A 17,057-nucleotide genomic window follows, 5' to 3' on the forward strand; every position below is an offset into this window, starting at 1 on the left:
CAGAGAAGTTCTTAATAGTCCAGCCTTGGAACTGTTTAAGCCCAGGTTGGATGGAGCTCTGAGCAACCTGGTCTCGTGGGAGGCGCTTCTGCCCATGACAGGAGGGTTGAAACAAGATGAGGTCTAAGGTCCCTTCCAAAGCAAATCATTCTATGATTATAAGATTTAGTAACTATTTTGAAGGCATTATAATGAATCTTACTTGGCCTATCCTTGTAATTAGACCAAAAACAGTTTGGTAAATTTTCTCCTGTTATTTTCCAAAGTTTATCTATTTATTTTTTTGATCTTAACAATTTTTATATGTCTTTTCTTAGACTATGAAGGTGAATCAAATGATTTGGCTACAGAGTCCTGTTCAACTTTCTGTTTACTGTGCACAGACACAATGTCACTGGCTCACAGTCAAACAGGCAGTCTGAAAATTGTATTAAATACACAGCTTTCCAAAATCTGTGCTCATCCAAATTCAATTTCTGAAATCTAATATGGTTTTGTCTCTCATTTTCTTTTAAAAAACATAATGAAATGTTACATAGAAGCAGTAGAATATTGTAGAATGAAGTCATTACAATATTCAGGCTATGATACAAATTCAAAAGATTCATCCACAATGCAGATTAAATCCTCACCTCATTTTTCACTGCACATAGAGATCATAACAATAAATATAAATGGAGCTGTACTTGATGCTCAATCTTGTATATTTTAACTGTCAAGTGGATCAATATTCCTGCCCTGTTTCATGCCTCCCCTTTCTTCCTTCACTAGCAGAACAGACCTTAAAAGTTGCAATTTATTTGGTGTAGAAGGATGTATGAAAAAACTACATACTAATTCACATTACTGGAATAGTGAAGCAGGTTTACCAATCTTGAGAGAAAAATGGTAGCAGAAAGGTAGAAGAGTGATCTTTATCATTGCTAGCGTGAGGCAGGGTGGCCAAAAGGCACACTCCAGCGTGCTGCAGCAGGGCCACACCCAGCCTCAGGAGATGTGTGCTGCAGAACAGGGAGTGAAGCTGCACATTTTGTGAGTGAGAGAGAGAATGGAGGGGTCAATGACCACGTCCATTCCCTTCCACAGATCTATACTTAGATCTCAGCATTCTTCCTCTATCACAAAACACATAAAATCCTCAGAGATTATCGTGGGGATTACACACCATCAAAAGCCTTATGGATGGCCCTCCAAATTAATAAAAGGTAGGGAATAATCCCTGTGGATGACTGAAATAGACAATTGCTAAAGCACAGCACTGAGGCTAATCAGAAAGAACCTCAAAGCGATCGGTCAGTTGAGCTTGACAAACCAATGTGGATTTTACTAGCTGGCATCTCTCAATCGTAATCTTACAGTTTCTAGGCATAAAAATTTGGTCTCATGAAATAGCCATTTCCTAGCATCTAGTCAGCCAGTAAAGATCAGTAACAAGTATAGGCAGAGATTTGTCTATGAAGGACAATTTCATGTGCTATGCAGAGTTGGTATAGTTCATTGGTTTAATTCTGTATCTGTTTAGGCTGGTGATCTCTGCTGCTTCTTTATTCAGTATCCTTTACTTTGTCCCATTACTGCAAAAACATTCTTTCAAAATGCTTTAAACAACTATTTAACAAGAACAAGGTTTATTTATTGGCCTACGAGCATGCCTACAGAGCATATCCCTAAGCTATTTGTGGTTGAATATCATGTCACCAAATAGCTTGAATAAGTGGTAATAACATGCCCTTACTAGTAATAACATTCCAGCCTACAGTTCTTCCTAGCCAGAAAGAAACTGCTGAAATTACATGTCATATATATATATATATATACACTCTCGAATATAAAAAGTGGAAAGTAAAATAGCTAAAGACATTAAAAAAAAGATGTAACTGAGACAGTTCAAGTATTAGTGGATACACTGCAAAATAAAATTAAAAGTAATGTAATGGCAGAAAATAAAGTCATTGTCATAATAAAATTTGCATGTGTATAAAATTCACATTCAAACTGAGTCTGAGAATTTTAAATTCCTTGTAGAATTTTGCACGGGTTTGTTTTTCAGGGTCCCGCACTTCCTGGTACTATGAGGCAAAGATTGCCCCAGTTAGTAGCTGCGATCAGGAGCAAATCAGGATGACAAAGTTTCTTTGCTTTCAGCTAGTAACAAGGTTTACTAAACATGCCTGGGCAATTCTTACTTAAAGCATACAACTCCTCAGAGTCCCAGGGAAAAGTGCAGGACCTGATAATGATTCCTCCGAAGAAAAGGAACAGTAACAGAACTGGTTCATGTGTAAGAATTACTGAGAGCCCTGACAGTGCCAGAAGAACGGCTCCATCTTCAGAAAATAACAACAATGTAGCAGAACTGAGGCCTTCAGCAAGCGATCCAACCATTCAAGAGACTAAGGGTTGTGGGGAGTCTGAATTCAGCTGTCAATGATATTTTGTACCCTGCAGAAAGTCAGATACAGAAGCAGAGAAGGGGCTTAAACTGCAACTTCATATTTCATTAGGTTCAGCATTTGGTGATTGTTATTTCAGCTATTTGGTCCTTCCTGTTAGTGTATTCAGAGTTCTTTCCCCAAGAAAAGGGAAGAAAATCCACTGCAGAGGGCCCTGGCTATTAGTAATACTCCAGAGCAAGAGAGGCAGCTCAGACCTGATGCTGCTCCATAGCAGAGTAACAGAGAAGCATCCAGTCAACAGCATTATCTTCTATATAAAACAAATTTAGCTGTGCTCTTTGCCTACTCCCAGGTCTCCACCATACCTCGAAACCATCAAATTGTTTCTTATTTCCAGCCAATGCAGATTTAGATTTTTATTCTGTAGTTCCCTAATAAAGGCCAGTGTCTTGTTTATAACAACATAGCATAAGAAGCATGGTAGCCTAAAAACTAAACCAGGCTGGCGCAATATGCTGGGGATAGTCCGCAAAACATCATGTTGCTGAAGAGAATTCACCTCCAAGTGCTCTTCTTAACATACACCACACACAAATGAAGTCACTGCCAGAGTGCAGCCAGAACACCTCAGGAAACCATTTCATCTACTAAAACACCTACATACAAGCAGCATCCACAGTTTAAAAACCCAGTGTAAAAGCTAATCATGAACTTTAGGCATGTTAACTCTATCTCCAGTGTCCTAACAGACAGAAGCTATTTTATAACAGATATAATACATTGAATGTTGGGATTAATTTTGCTTCCCTTCTGTACTTAGAATTGTTACAGATCTGCACCATGAGCACCCATGACCAGCTCCGAGTTTGCCCTGTCCATGGTTTCAGGGTAGTGAGATACTTTGCTATCTGAGCATTTATATGGTAAATAGAAATCGGATATTAATGTTGATAAGACAGAATCATCATTAAAGTTGTGCAATAATAAGTATGCATAATGTAGCAATGTGCATAAATACATATTAGTCTTAAAATACATATTTTAAACAAGAACACTTTTCTTTAAATAGTCACAAGAATAAAAATCTTAGGCAACAGACTGGATATTTTTGTTGAAGCTTCAAGAAAGAGGCAGGAAAACAAAAAAATTCCTTCAGAATCCATCACTCAAAAAGCTATAAACAAAATTGTTGACAGATATAGAAGGTCAAAACATGTTTTCTGAGAACAGAAAAAATTATACAACTGACCAAGACAATAGATTAAATTGCTAAGATATCCTAGTGCAAGCAGAGTTCAGTCCACCCTTTCAGAGCATATTGCCACATCTCTGCTCTCCTATTTGAAAGACAAAAATCCAGCATATTTTAAATAAATTGCATTTAGCTTAAGGAAGAGAGAAAAATAAATTAAAAACAGCTCCAGAGCATCAGACTTACACGTGTGAACATTTTCATAAGCAAGTAGGCTGAGATAGGCAAGAAGTTGGAAGGGGACACAGCCTGAACAGCTTATCTGATTTGGCCAAAGGGATATTCTGTACCACGAAACATTATGCACAATAATAAAAATTTGGGTAGAGGAAGAAAGGAGGAGTGCTTCCAAGCTGGTCATTCCTCAGAGACTGGCAGGGCATCGCTCCATTTATGGGAGGTGGTGAGTGGCTGCCTTTGCATTACCTGAGGTTTTTCCACCCTTTTCTACACTTGTTTAAACTGTCTTTATCTCAACCCAGAAGTTTGCCCCCTTTTGCCATTTCTATCTGTCCACTATCATCTTAAAAAGGTGGAGTAGGGAGGAACAAATGGCACTGTGGGCACCTACCTGCTGGCTGGGGTCAACACACAACATAGGTGAACATAGATACACCTTTACTAAAGCTCACTAAATATTTTTTTTACTACATAGTCATGCAGGAAACACAAACATCCCAAACATATTTTACCATTTTTCTATATTTTCTTCTTTTATTTGGTGGTGGGGTGGGTGGATGCTGTGCTTTAAGAATTGTTGTGCAATTCTGTAAGGTCATTATTAAGTATATACATGTGATACATTTAAGTTTAAAAAAATTAAACAATTTATCATGAAAAATATTTTCATTGAGCTAAAGATACTTCTTTTCAGCCAGTGTGGGTCAATTTTCTGTTGCATTCCCTAAGGAAGGTCTCAGAAAAGTCTGATTTTCCTTTCCACTGGCCCCAGTGACATTCTGCCCCACAGCCCAGCCACTGGAGTTTCTAAACTGGAGACTCACAGGCAGCTAATAAGTTAAATTTATTTTTGATCCTATATGTTGAAATTTACCTAAGCAGACATAGGATTGTGAAATGGTTTATTTTTGAAACAATAATGTTCACATTCACCTCACCAGACTGTCAGTTTTCAGTTCATGTGAATGGGCAGGTAGGAATGACCTGTGGACAAGCTAAGATTAAAATCAAGACTTCAATGTAAAAACAAAAACCAAAAACAACAACAACAAAAAAATGAACCAGAAAATCACTTCTTCACTCATCTTTATAATTAAAGTGCCAAAATCCAGAATACTTTTTTTGTATATAGCACAACACAACCTTTACTTATATATGCTTGCAGAGTTCTTAAATAAAAATCAAGCTTTATTTCCTTATTAAGAATGTACAGCTATAGTTTCTATACTTTTTTTTCAAATAAGACAAAACAAATATATTATGTTGGATGTGAACTTGAAAAGAACTGCGTGTCATTAAGAAGCAGAAGCAGATGACTACTTACATTGCCTTAGAACTTATTTTTCTGTAATTCAGAGGAAGCTAAGTACTACTCTGCTAACTTCATCAGCGACATGGAGCATTCTGCTGGAATATTGGAGCTTGGGTGGGAAATGGTCAAAAATGCAAGCTCTGGTCATCAGCATTTTCATAGGAAAAGGGGAAACAGAAAAGCTTCCAGGAGAACAATAGCATTCTGTTCCAGCTTGAGCCACACTACAAGAACTGACTCAAACACTCATTAAATTGAAAGCATTAATTCTGCAGAGTTTAACCCAAAATACTAATCATTTCATTGACAGGCTTTGTCATTCTCACAGAAAGAGAAGAAGTCCTCAGATATTAACTGTATTCATAGGTTAAAAGACATTAATCTAAAAGGTAATCTTTTGCACCTTATCGGTACTCCACAATAGACACTTAATAACATATTTTGCTTCATTCTCATGAATAAAATTATAGGATAACAGCAAGACAATTTAAGTTACTAGGATTTATTCTGCTGTAATGAACTGAATGCATGGACTAAAGATACAGAAGCTGTCTCTGTAATTTCATATACTGAAAGGTTATTAAAGATATCTAGAACTGCAAGTTATTTTAGATTGTATACTAAAATAACCTCAGAGACAGAATGAAAACTCTGTGATGCATTGCATACTATAAGGTACACACTTCTGTACATACTTCCAAGGAGTTACTGCATGTTGGTTTATTGTAGGCACTGCTGCTAGACTATCTCTAGCAAAGCTACCTGGTGATCCCAGTATCAGTATCCAAAGATGAAAGAAGAATCAAAAGAGAAGCTTTCAGAAGTTTGTATTAGAAATCATTACTGTGAATAGTGTGGTCTTCAGCTAAAGAAATTCCTGAACTTGCCTAATTCCCAAAGTTCTGAGTTATCTGCTGTAACTGCTGCTGAAGCTTGTAAATACTCTGTGTAAATACAAAATTCTGCACATATTTATACAAAATCAGGCAAAGTATATATTGTTGTAATGCATTAATTTGGTTTATATTTCATTGGATTTGTAATGTTTTTTATATGTATCTGTCCTACGGTCTGTCCTTGCCCAGCAGTGCCCATCCCCCCACACTGAAATGTAACCTAACTCTGTTCCCTTCCCGCTTATCCCTGATTGGGTGGTGTCTTGTCCCTGCCTCTGGGCCCTGCCCCCTGGGGAAAAAGCCCCGGCAGGGGAGTGGCCAGGGATATATAATATATTTGTTATGTGTAACAAGATGTCTAAGGCCTGTAAGGATACATGGATCCAACTGAATTTTCCCATATTAACAGATACAATAGAGACATAAATTTGCCAGTCCATCATAAAATGAGACTTTTCTTGAAAGGTGATGCACATTTAATATTATGACAAGAATGAGGACAATGCATGACTCAAATTACTGTTCATTCCGTTGAAGACTTCAAAATCACTTCAAGGGTGATAAAAACAAAGACAAAAGTTTACAGAATCTGCTTGGTTTTTAATTTGCCTTTAAAACTTGTCCATATTTGTATTCCAGTTTATCCAATACTTTTATGACATAAGATAAACTGAAGTGGCTAAAACAAATTTTCTCAAATCTGAAGAAAGTGCTCTAGCCTTAGGCATATTTTATAAAAAGCAAATACAGTGACCATTTCTAGACAGCAGTAGCTTCTAATCAACTCCTGAAAGCTGAACTGGATGGGTGCCATACTGCAGTTTTTCCATTGACTTGATTCAGGGCTGAAAACACAGACTTTAGGTAAAGTGATGACATGTCTGTGACATACAGTTCTTCCCTACATCCAAATTTCCCCTTTATTCAAATCTAGTGGTCCTCTCAGTCAGAGTGCTGACTTTTATGGTCACTTTGCTGTACAGCCTAAAGCATTATCTTAGGAGTCTGAGCACAGCACCTTCACTCTAGGGTCTGTGCATCAATATCCAGTAGCCTAAAATCTCTAAATTACCTAAACCTTCCTGAAACAGAACAAGATCTACTATTACCATTTAATATAAAATTTATAAATGCCTGCACTGTAGAAGTTGCCTCTTAAGCATGCAACCAGGCAACTAGGCAATATTCTTTTTCCATGGCATTCTTTTCATCTCTTTGGTCATTACTACAAAAAGGAAGCATAATCTCCCTCAACCTGCTGGCAGTGCTCTTCCTAATACAGTCTAGGAGGCTGTTGACTGCTTTTACTACTGGAACACATTGTTAATTCATGTTGTTTACTGACCAGGATTCCCAAGTCCTTTTCTACAAAGGTGCTTTCCATCCAACTGGTCCCCAATATGTATTGCTACCTGGGATTATATCTCCCCTGCAGGACTTGATATCTCCTTTTGTGGAATGTCAGGAAAATTATTCCATTCTTCCAACCTATTGCAATCCATCTGAATGACTGCACATCCATCTGGTATATTAACCACACCTCCCAGTTTTGCATCATTTCCAAACCTGAGGGTGCACTCTGACCCACCATCCAAAAAATTAACAAAGATATTAAACAGTATAGGAGCCAGTATCATCCTTGGGTGCCACAAGTGACTAGTCTTCAACTGGGTTTCATTGCCACTGATCACAGTCCCCTAAACCCTGAAGTTTAACTTTTCAATCTACTTGAATGTCTGTATATCTAGTTTAGAGTTCCTCAGCTTGTCTATGTGGATATAATGTATTGAAAAGCCTTGCTAAGGTCACAAAACAATACTACACTCCATCCACCAATCCAGTCATCGCCTCATAGAAGGATGACATTTGCTAACTTCCCACTCTCAAAAACCTCTCCCAGTTACTGCAACCCCTCACAGCTAACCAAGCACAGCTTCTCAGTGATGTTGGCCAGCTCCCTCTGCACTAGTGAGTCCCTCAGACTTACACACACCCAGTGTGTTTAGACATTCTCTAAACTGGACCCCTTCCAGTGAGGGTAAGCCTATCTTGCTCCAGACTTCCCCACCAATCTCAGGGCTGTGGGATTCCCAAAGGCAAAGATGTACCCCATCCCTGTCCATATCCTTTGTCACCATGCCCCCAGATACATTCAGGAGCAGGCCCACATGTCCCCTGATACTTATCTTGCTGCTGATAAACCAGTAGAACACATTCTTATTACCCTTCCTATTCCTTGCCACATTCAACTTCACATGGCTTTGGCTTTCCTAACCCTATCCCCACACATGCTTGGACTGGGTCTTCATGTTCCTCCCAAGCCATATATCCCTGCTTCCTTTTCTTGTATGCTTCCTTTTTATGTTTTAAGGCCTCCTTGCAAAAAAAAAAAAAAAAAAAAATATATATATATATATATATATATATATATATATATATATATTTTATATATATATATATATATATACACACACACACATACACAATAGATTTAAAAAAAAAAGAAACTTTATCTACAATCATGCATGGGTGTGTGTGTATGTTTTCAGCGCCACAAAAAATTTCCCAGCATTAATCAACCCAGAAGAGATAACCCACATATTAAATGCATCCTTTTTATATTCCTGTAGCAGTATTCAGCCACTAACTTCAAATTAATCATGTTCTGAGGTGAAGCAATTATGCAGTTCCCTATGTAATCAATAATCAGAGCAATCATTTACAACCCTGACTTCTGAGGTAGTCCTGATTTCCCAAGGAAAAAAACCTGCACTGCTAAAACTAGTGTCACTTATATGCCAGGGCAATCACTGGCATCATCAGAATAGCTGGTTGTCTCACTGAGATTGTATGACTACATAAATGTGTGAGTAGCTGGCTGACATCATCATGAAACCTCTATGATTTTTGAATGGGAATCCAAAGAACTCCCCATCAACTGGAAGCTGCCACACCTTGTCCCAATTTACAAGAAGGTCAAGAAGAACGTTCCTGGAAACTACAGGCCTGTCAGTCTCACTTCAGGGCCTGGTAAAATTACGGAGACAATTATTCTAGGAGTTAATGGAAAACACCTGAAGGACAATGCAGTCATTGGTCACAGCCAGCACAATTTCACAAGAGCAAACTCCAGCATAATCAACCTAATTTCCTTTCTCAACAAGTTGACCAAGGGAAACAGTAATCTATTTGGATTTCAGTATAGCCTTTGATATTGTATCTTATAGTATTCTTCCGGACAAAATGTTCAGCACACTGCTGGATAAATGCAGCATGTGATGGGTGAGCAGCTGGCTAATGGATCAGGCACAAAGGGTTTTAGTAAATGGGGTTGCATTAGGCTGGTGACTGATCACTAGTGGGGTGTCACCAGCCTCCAATTTAGGGCCAGTATTCTTCAATGTCTTTTTAAATCACTTGCATGATTGACCAAAAAGTATACTTACTAAGTTTGTCTATGACATATTTTGGAGGGGTTGTTGAATCCCTTAAAAGTGGAGAGGTCCTGCAGAAAGATCCTGACAAGTCAGAGAGTTGGGCAATCAGCAGCTATGTGAGGTTTAACAAGGGCATATGCTGGATTCTGCGCCTGGAATAAGGCAACCATGTTATACATACTGATTAAGGGAGTGTGAGGCTGGAAAACAGCCCTGCAGCAGGACCTGGAGATTCTGGTCAATGGCAAGTTGAACACAAGTCAGCAGTGCCCTGGCAGCCAGGACAGCCAAGCATGTCCTGGGGTGCATCAGGCACAGCATCACCAGCCAGGGAAGGGAGGGGATTGTCCTGCTCTGCTCTGAGCTGGTACAGCCTCACCTTGAGTCTTGTGTGCAGTTTTGGGTATCAGAACACAAGGAGGTTGCTTGATTTGTTCAACATGGAGAAGGGGAAGGGGACATCTCATTGCAGTCTACAGCTTCCTCACAAGGGGAAGTAGGGGGCAGGCATTGATCTCTTCTCCCCAGTGACCAGTGACAGGACCCAAAGGAACAGCATGAATCTTCATCAGGGAAGCTTTAGGCTGGATATCAGGAAAAAGTTTCTCACACAAAGACTGCTTGGACACTATAACAGGCACCCAAGGGAAGCAGTCACAGCACCAAACCTGCCAAAGTACAAGAAGCATCTGGACAATGCTCTCAAGCATATAATCTGATTCTCAAGGCTGTCCTGTGCAGCACCAGGTATTGGACTTGATTCTTGCTGGTCCTTTCCAAGCCAGGATATTCTAAGATTCTATGAGTATGTACTGAAAAATAACCCCTACAACACCTAAAAGGTACAAATCCAGTGGTTTCCAGAGAAGGGTTCTCCACTTGTGATGTTTTTTCCCTAGTCATTTTAGGCAATAACTGCTTAGCACTATTCAGAAACATTCACAGATGTTATCTTGTCAAAGCAGCTATTACATCTTCTTCTTAAACAGCTGCAATAATTCTGTTTATATATCCACAGAGAGTTCACAGAGGGATCTCTCAGCAGCATTTACTCCAGTCTTTGATTTATATCAGTTCTGGTTTGATCAGTTTCTTTAGATATTTACCTATTTAAGTTTTAGATATCTTCAAGGAGGAAGGTTCTATGTGGAGCCTCTCTGGGAAACATATTCCTACTCTCTCATGGTAAAACATGTATTTGATACTTAATTGGATTTTCTGTTGTTGTACCTTGTGTCTTCTTATTTATATTTAGAGTGCACAAGAAGGATCCATCTTCACCTTTATAGCTCTCCATTAGGTAGCGGATAACAGCAGTAAGATCCCTGTTTAGCTTTCTTATGACTGAACAAACCCATCTCTCCTGCACATTATACACTCCATTCATCTTAGTGCCATCTGTTAGATTTGCTCCACTACAGTAACATCTTCCTCACTCTGGGAATCCAAAACTGTACTTTAGATGCAGCTCCACAACCCATGAGTCAGGGGGATGAAACACTTTTTACCCTGCTTGTTACCCTATGCTCATGTGACACTCTAGCCAGGCATATTTGCCTAAGTGGCACTGGACTGGGTCCACCTGCTTCATATATTCTTAAACACACTCCCCTCTATACACTTTAGATGGAAGCCCAACAGGATGTAAAGCTAGAGCTGTAACCTTAATTTACCTTCTCTGGGGACAGAAGGACTATTTGATTTGCTTTGTTTCATATTGGTGGAGTAGATGTATTGTGTCTTTTAATTCTGTAATTGCTCTTTATCAATGAGGCTGTTTAGACTCATGCCACAATCTGGACTACTTTCCAGGCCTAAATATCTAAACTAGTAACTCTTTTTTCTTAATTTACTTTTATTACATAATATTTTACTATTGGCAAAGGGCTGCAAAACATGCAGAATAGCCACAATGGCAAACACCCTGTAAATCATAAGTCACATGGATTGCCAAATGATGAAATTCTGAGTTAGTTTGTTTTTCTTGGCAAAAATCTGTCTGAAGACAGTGTTTTGGTACTAAAAACTGTGGGAGGATAATAATTTATCATAAAAGACATTATTTAGAAGTTGGAATCAGAAGACTTGATTTTGCGGAAAATCCACATGGTAGAAGACATGGATGAGTGTCGTGGTGTCCACTATGCACGTGGAAGCGCAGGCTCACGGGCTAGCTCAGTTCCTCACCGCGGCACACACGCTTTTGGGTCGGATTCGCTAGTTCGACTGGCTCTCTCCTCCCTGTGGGATCTTGGTTCCCCACACCCTGCGACGGGCTTGATGGTAGTCACGACCACGGCGACACATAGAAAGGCGACTCTCTGAGTAGGATTAACAGGGTATTATTGAGGGGGAGAGCACACGGGAGCTCCACACCTGACCACTGCTGCTCAGGAGAGACCCCGAACAATGGCCGGGCAGTAACTTTTAAACGGGGGAGGAACAGGAGGTGGTAACAACAGATTAACCAAGCAGGCTAACTCAGGGTGGAACTAGGGGTGGGAACATTCAACAGGAGAACCACTCCGCTATGGGGGAAAGGGGATTCCCCAGGCACCAGCCTATCACTTGACATCCTCCCGGGAACTTTCCAGAATTTGGGGAAGGGTCCCAAAGTGACAGACAGGGTACCCAAGGAGAGAGAGAGGGGATTGACAGCAATATATAACAAACATAAGGGGTAAGAACCATTGGGAAGAACGGGGGTACAGGGAATGAACCATTTTTCAAAATTTGTTATAAAAACCTGTAAATTAATTATATAAAACACTTTAAAATCTAATAAAATAACTTTTGCACCACCACAGGTGAGAATGGACATGTTCAATTCTATTTATAGTCCAGTATGAGATGGAACAAACTGAGACCCAAATATAAAGTATGCATCACACAAATAACCTAACCTTTATCTTTGTTTAAATTAAAGTTGAAGGTTTCTTTGAATGGATTGGTGGTTTAATTTTAAAATTTTGATCAGTTTGTCACAGACTTTCTTTCACAGACTCTCCTGAAATCTCTCAGATTCCATAGAAGAAAACCATGTGCAAGAGGTTCAAGAGAGACCTCCTGGAAAGACGCCTCCAGGTGGATTATAAATTCTTTGCCTCTTTCCTCAGTGCATCCATACCACTCAACTTATTTTTTAAAGTCTCAGTAAAACACTATGTGATTTAATCAGAAAAACAGCTATCACCAGAAATAGGAAAAGGACATTTCTGAAATACAGATTGGATAGTAGCGGTTGAACTCAAAAGATCTCAAGCACTGTTTCACACTTCTGGAGTGCCCTGCTTCAATAAACATTTTGGTAAAAGAAAGCAGCAGTATGATGTGTCAGTAACTAGAATAGGATACACTGGATATATAAATAACTCTCACTTAGTAGCTCACTTACATTATTTTGAAGGAGAAAGAAGCTAGGCCCTCAGGTAGCTTTTTTCCCACAGAAATAAAAGCTACTGATGGAAGAGCCATTTTGTCCCATGTCTAACACAGTGAAGCGAAGTACCAGATAAAACCTTGCAAGGGGTAGGAAAAAGTGCTGGAGGCCAGAAGCACGATCCTGAACTTTATCTGTTCCTCTCCCTCAATCAATTACCGCCATAAAGAAATCTAATTCCTGAAGGAGTCTTACATCCAACGGGCACAGAGGGTAGCTGTTCTGGACCAGCCCCGATGTCCCACAGTTTGAACGGCCGCAGGCTTGTCACTCCACTGCACACCAGCAACTCACACCTGCACTGCTGGGCTTTCCACCACCTCTGGCTCCAGCAGATCTCTGCATCATGTAATCATAAAAGATGGACAGCAATGACAAATCCCCTCCATTCTGTCCAAAATTTACTGCTGTTGGACTGGAGCTTTCCCTGCCCTCCAGAGTGAGAGGGTTCAGTCCCATGTCTCCACAGCCCTGTGCTCCAGTGACCATCTGCAGGGGCTGTTCATGTGAGGTTGACGCTTTTCTCCACCCAGGGCTGGCACTCTGTCCTTGCATCTCATGTAGCTTAAAATGGAGCTCAACTGCACGGAGGAGGAAAGACAGGGAACCCTGTCTCCTCTCACTGGCTTCCAATCTGTCTCCACTATAGGTGCCCTGTGCTGCCTAGTGTAGAATACAGCTCTGGCTTTTAGAAAGATGGCCAGGAAAGAAGGAGTAGAAATTCCCTCTGGCCAAGGAACTGCTACAGCCACTACTGTAGTGCATGTAAAAAGGCACTTTCCTCACTCAAGAAAGATATCCACTCTGTTTTGGGAGAAAAAGTGATGCAGAGAGAGGGCATTTCTGCCTTTACAAGAGTTTTTGGCTCCACGTTTTAGTCTTGGTAGAGCCCTGGTGACACCAGCCCAGCGACTGTGGAGAGGCTAACTGGGTGCTGACTGCACAAATCTGTCTCAGCTTGGTGGTAATTCTGGACTCGTTTCCCTTTATTGTATCACCTCTTACTGAAATTGTATCAGAGTAGTTGCTGCACACTTCTACTTTGCCATTACAAAGGATCAGAGATTATACAAAAAATTTTCAAGAACCAACCTCCATGTCTCTCTATTCCATATGTTTAATACAAACCTTCTATGGGATAAATGGGATAAATGTTTGTTTACCTAGGAACAGTAGTCATTCCTGTTTCATCAAAATTCTGGAAAGAAGTCCTCAGCTTTTCTTTTTTTTGTTTGTTTTTTTGTGTGTTTGGGGTTTTTTTTAGATTCCTGACTGACTCATCTATATAATAATAATATCAACAGCTGTTTAGAAATCTCTGCAATTAAATCATGCTATGAAAATTTTCAGATAATGTCTTAAGATAAAAACACTAATAGACACGGATTTATCTTTTCCAGCATAGCTGTGTGAGACTGGTTTCATTCCTGGCATATGACAAAAAGCCCTGAAATATTTAACAGAATCCTAAGAATTAAGCAACACAGACTTAAAAGCTTTTGTTATATGACAGAAATGAATGTAAGGTTACTTCAACAATTCATAAAAATTAGCACAAGACTATCACTTCTTTTTCTTGCTATTTTGACCCATCTGCAAGACAAAATCTCAGTTCTTTTAATTATTTTGTTTGGAGAGAAACTATGCAGGAAGAATAATAAATTGGAAGCTAACAATATCTGGTAGTTAGTTTGCAATGGTATTCAGACAAAGCATGAATAATTTGGGAAGTCTGAACACTCCATAAGTCAGGTGATGGGCAATTTTTGCGCTGTCAATTGAATAAGCATTTTTGTTATGTGTAATTTGTGACTATGTATTTCTGTAAAACCCATGGGTTTATAGTAGCAGATGTGTCTATTTTGGCAGTCTCTTTACTTTTATTATATCTTGTTATTTGTTTGCTATTATTGTCAAAAAGTGCATTACTATTTTCTCGGAAGTTCTTATGAATCATTACACTTACAGATAGCACAGTCAGTCTTCTGGCTCAGAAAATCTCTAAATATTCTGTACATCTTTCTCAAATTGTTGAAGTGTTCACTTTCATTTATCAAAAATTGCTACCAAGAAAAATGTTTTGCTACACAATAATTGGAAGGTATGCCTGCTATCAGGTGTGAACCTTCAGTCCCTTCTTCATTTAACCCAGTACCATCTATCCTGGCTGTGAGATTCAAAGCAGTAACAATATCTGCTATGGATCCAAAGAGCAAATATTTGCTCTCAGTGTACAAAATTCAAGAGAGAAGTAAAGGTAAATATGCTACAGGTATGGCAATCTGACTAAAATTTTTTTCTATATACTCACAGAAAGCAAAACAAAAATTGGTACCAATACATCAGAATACCAAATGAGTCCCAGTTTTTGAAAACAGAGAAATCTATTTTGGTGTAAGTATCCATTTTCAGTGATCTTATTCCTACAAATTAATTTAGACACTAATTGTTGCTTTTACACCAAACTTGAGAGTTTTTAAGGCTTTAAGGACAGAATTTTTCCCACTGACTGATATTGTTTCTTGGTTATCTCAGAAACACTTAACTTGAAAAATCTGCAGAATTTTAATTAACAAATAAAAAGCAATTTTAAAGTATTTATGTCCCTCCACAATTTCTACGCCAACACAAATTGTGACATTGAATAACCTTATCCTCTTCAAGGAAGAACATATTATGAGGTTAAGCTTAAGAGAAAAAAAAAAGCCCTTAAAAACATACTAAATTCTTATTTGTTTCATAAGGTTAAGTTCCAGATGGTAGGGAAAAAATAGCTTTACCAGTAGGGAAAATACACTAAGCAGTTATCTCTTGCTAGCCAGAATTCAGCATCACCTGAAATATCTGAAAATACTTTGGGTTTGCAAGAATATGCACACCAAATAAATTAGAGAACTCTCTGCTCTCTGTAATCCTTCTCACCAGATGCACACACAGTCTGAGGTATAATAGCCATTTCCTAATTATTCTGTAACTCTGTTTCTATTTAGAGCACTCTGGGAGGCTCTGCTCTTTCTATGAGAAACATATTCAAGCCATATCATCACATTTACTAAAAGACACTGCTGCCAAGATCCAAGCATGTAAAGCTCATCCCTATACAGTCAAGAACATTTTTAGGACTCATATTTTACCCTGTCTGAGGCTATCCAGAAAGGATATGAGGAAACAGAACAGTAGCCAAAGATAAGAAATTGAGTTAAGGTGTTGATGGCTGAAATAGTGATTACTGCTCAAAAAGCATAGATGACGTTCTAAATCTTAGAGCTTTAGACTGAAAAAAAAAATTAGCTAAACATTTTCTGAGATGATGATGATTCAGTCTTAAAAGCACCGCCCACAAAGCACAGTCCAAGGCACAGAGGGATGATTCATTTGGCAGATCAAGACACACCCTACACTTAAGAGAAGGAAAGGGACTCAGGTGAATAGGCTAGGCCTTTTTTTTTTTTTTTTTTTTTTTTTTGGGGGGGGGGGAGGGGAGGGGGATGCAACACCTCTGAGTGAGTAAATACTGGGATTCTATTAGGTGTTTTTAATACATTTTTTTGAATTAGCCACTTATCCCAGTAGCCTAGAGAAAATATCCTGCCTTATATCTAATTCAGTTTCCAGGGCCCAGCCAAGGATCAAGTCAGGCATCCCCAAACATGTAAGTGCAAGATCACATAAGATTTAGGTGCAATCCTGTAGTTTGCAGGCAGGGTGGAATTTCCGTGGAATTTTTTGCTGCCAAAGTAAAGGTCATCATTCTGCACTACCTGATTAGGAATCTTAAAGGCATGGCACAGAGAAGGCAGGGGCTGACGTAGGTAATGTCATGGTTTGTCACTACCAGAACAAGTAGTAGAAACAGAAAAATCAGAAAGAGAATTTGCAACAGATATATTTTCCAGGAACACAAGTTATTATGTGTGAGGGAGAAATTCAAAGAGAAAAAAAGAGAGATATTAACAAACAAGGGGTGGGGGTGAGGGGAAGAGAGTGATGGAGGGGAAAAAAAAGAAAGAAAAAAAAAAAGCACAAAAGTAGAAAGCTTAAGGAAATGGAGAAGCAGACTGAAATAATTCATAGCTATATTTTAACACACATACAGTGTACTCATAAAGTGATAAGCAAAAAATCCTACTGGAAATGAAAGTTTG

The 17,057-nt window shown here is 39.0% G+C and overlaps 1 long non-coding RNA gene across 2 annotated transcripts in view; it reads right to left on the reverse strand.

Moving 5' to 3' along the window:
• LOC120753123 (uncharacterized) overlaps window positions 1–17,057 on the reverse strand; it is a 124,571-nt gene that overhangs the window by 22,013 nt on the left and 85,501 nt on the right. Inside the window, exon 3 of one of the 2 annotated variants that reach the window (XR_005700978.1) lies at window positions 11,278–11,794. The exons of the other annotated variant lie outside the window; for it this stretch is intronic. This is a non-coding gene — a long non-coding RNA (uncharacterized LOC120753123). Of the gene's footprint in view, window positions 1–11,277; window positions 11,795–17,057 lie in introns of those variants that run through there. 2 annotated transcript variants of the gene reach the window in all.

This window comes from Hirundo rustica, chromosome 5, assembly GCF_015227805.2.
Source record: "Hirundo rustica isolate bHirRus1 chromosome 5, bHirRus1.pri.v3, whole genome shotgun sequence".
NCBI lineage: Eukaryota > Metazoa > Chordata > Aves > Passeriformes > Hirundinidae > Hirundo > Hirundo rustica.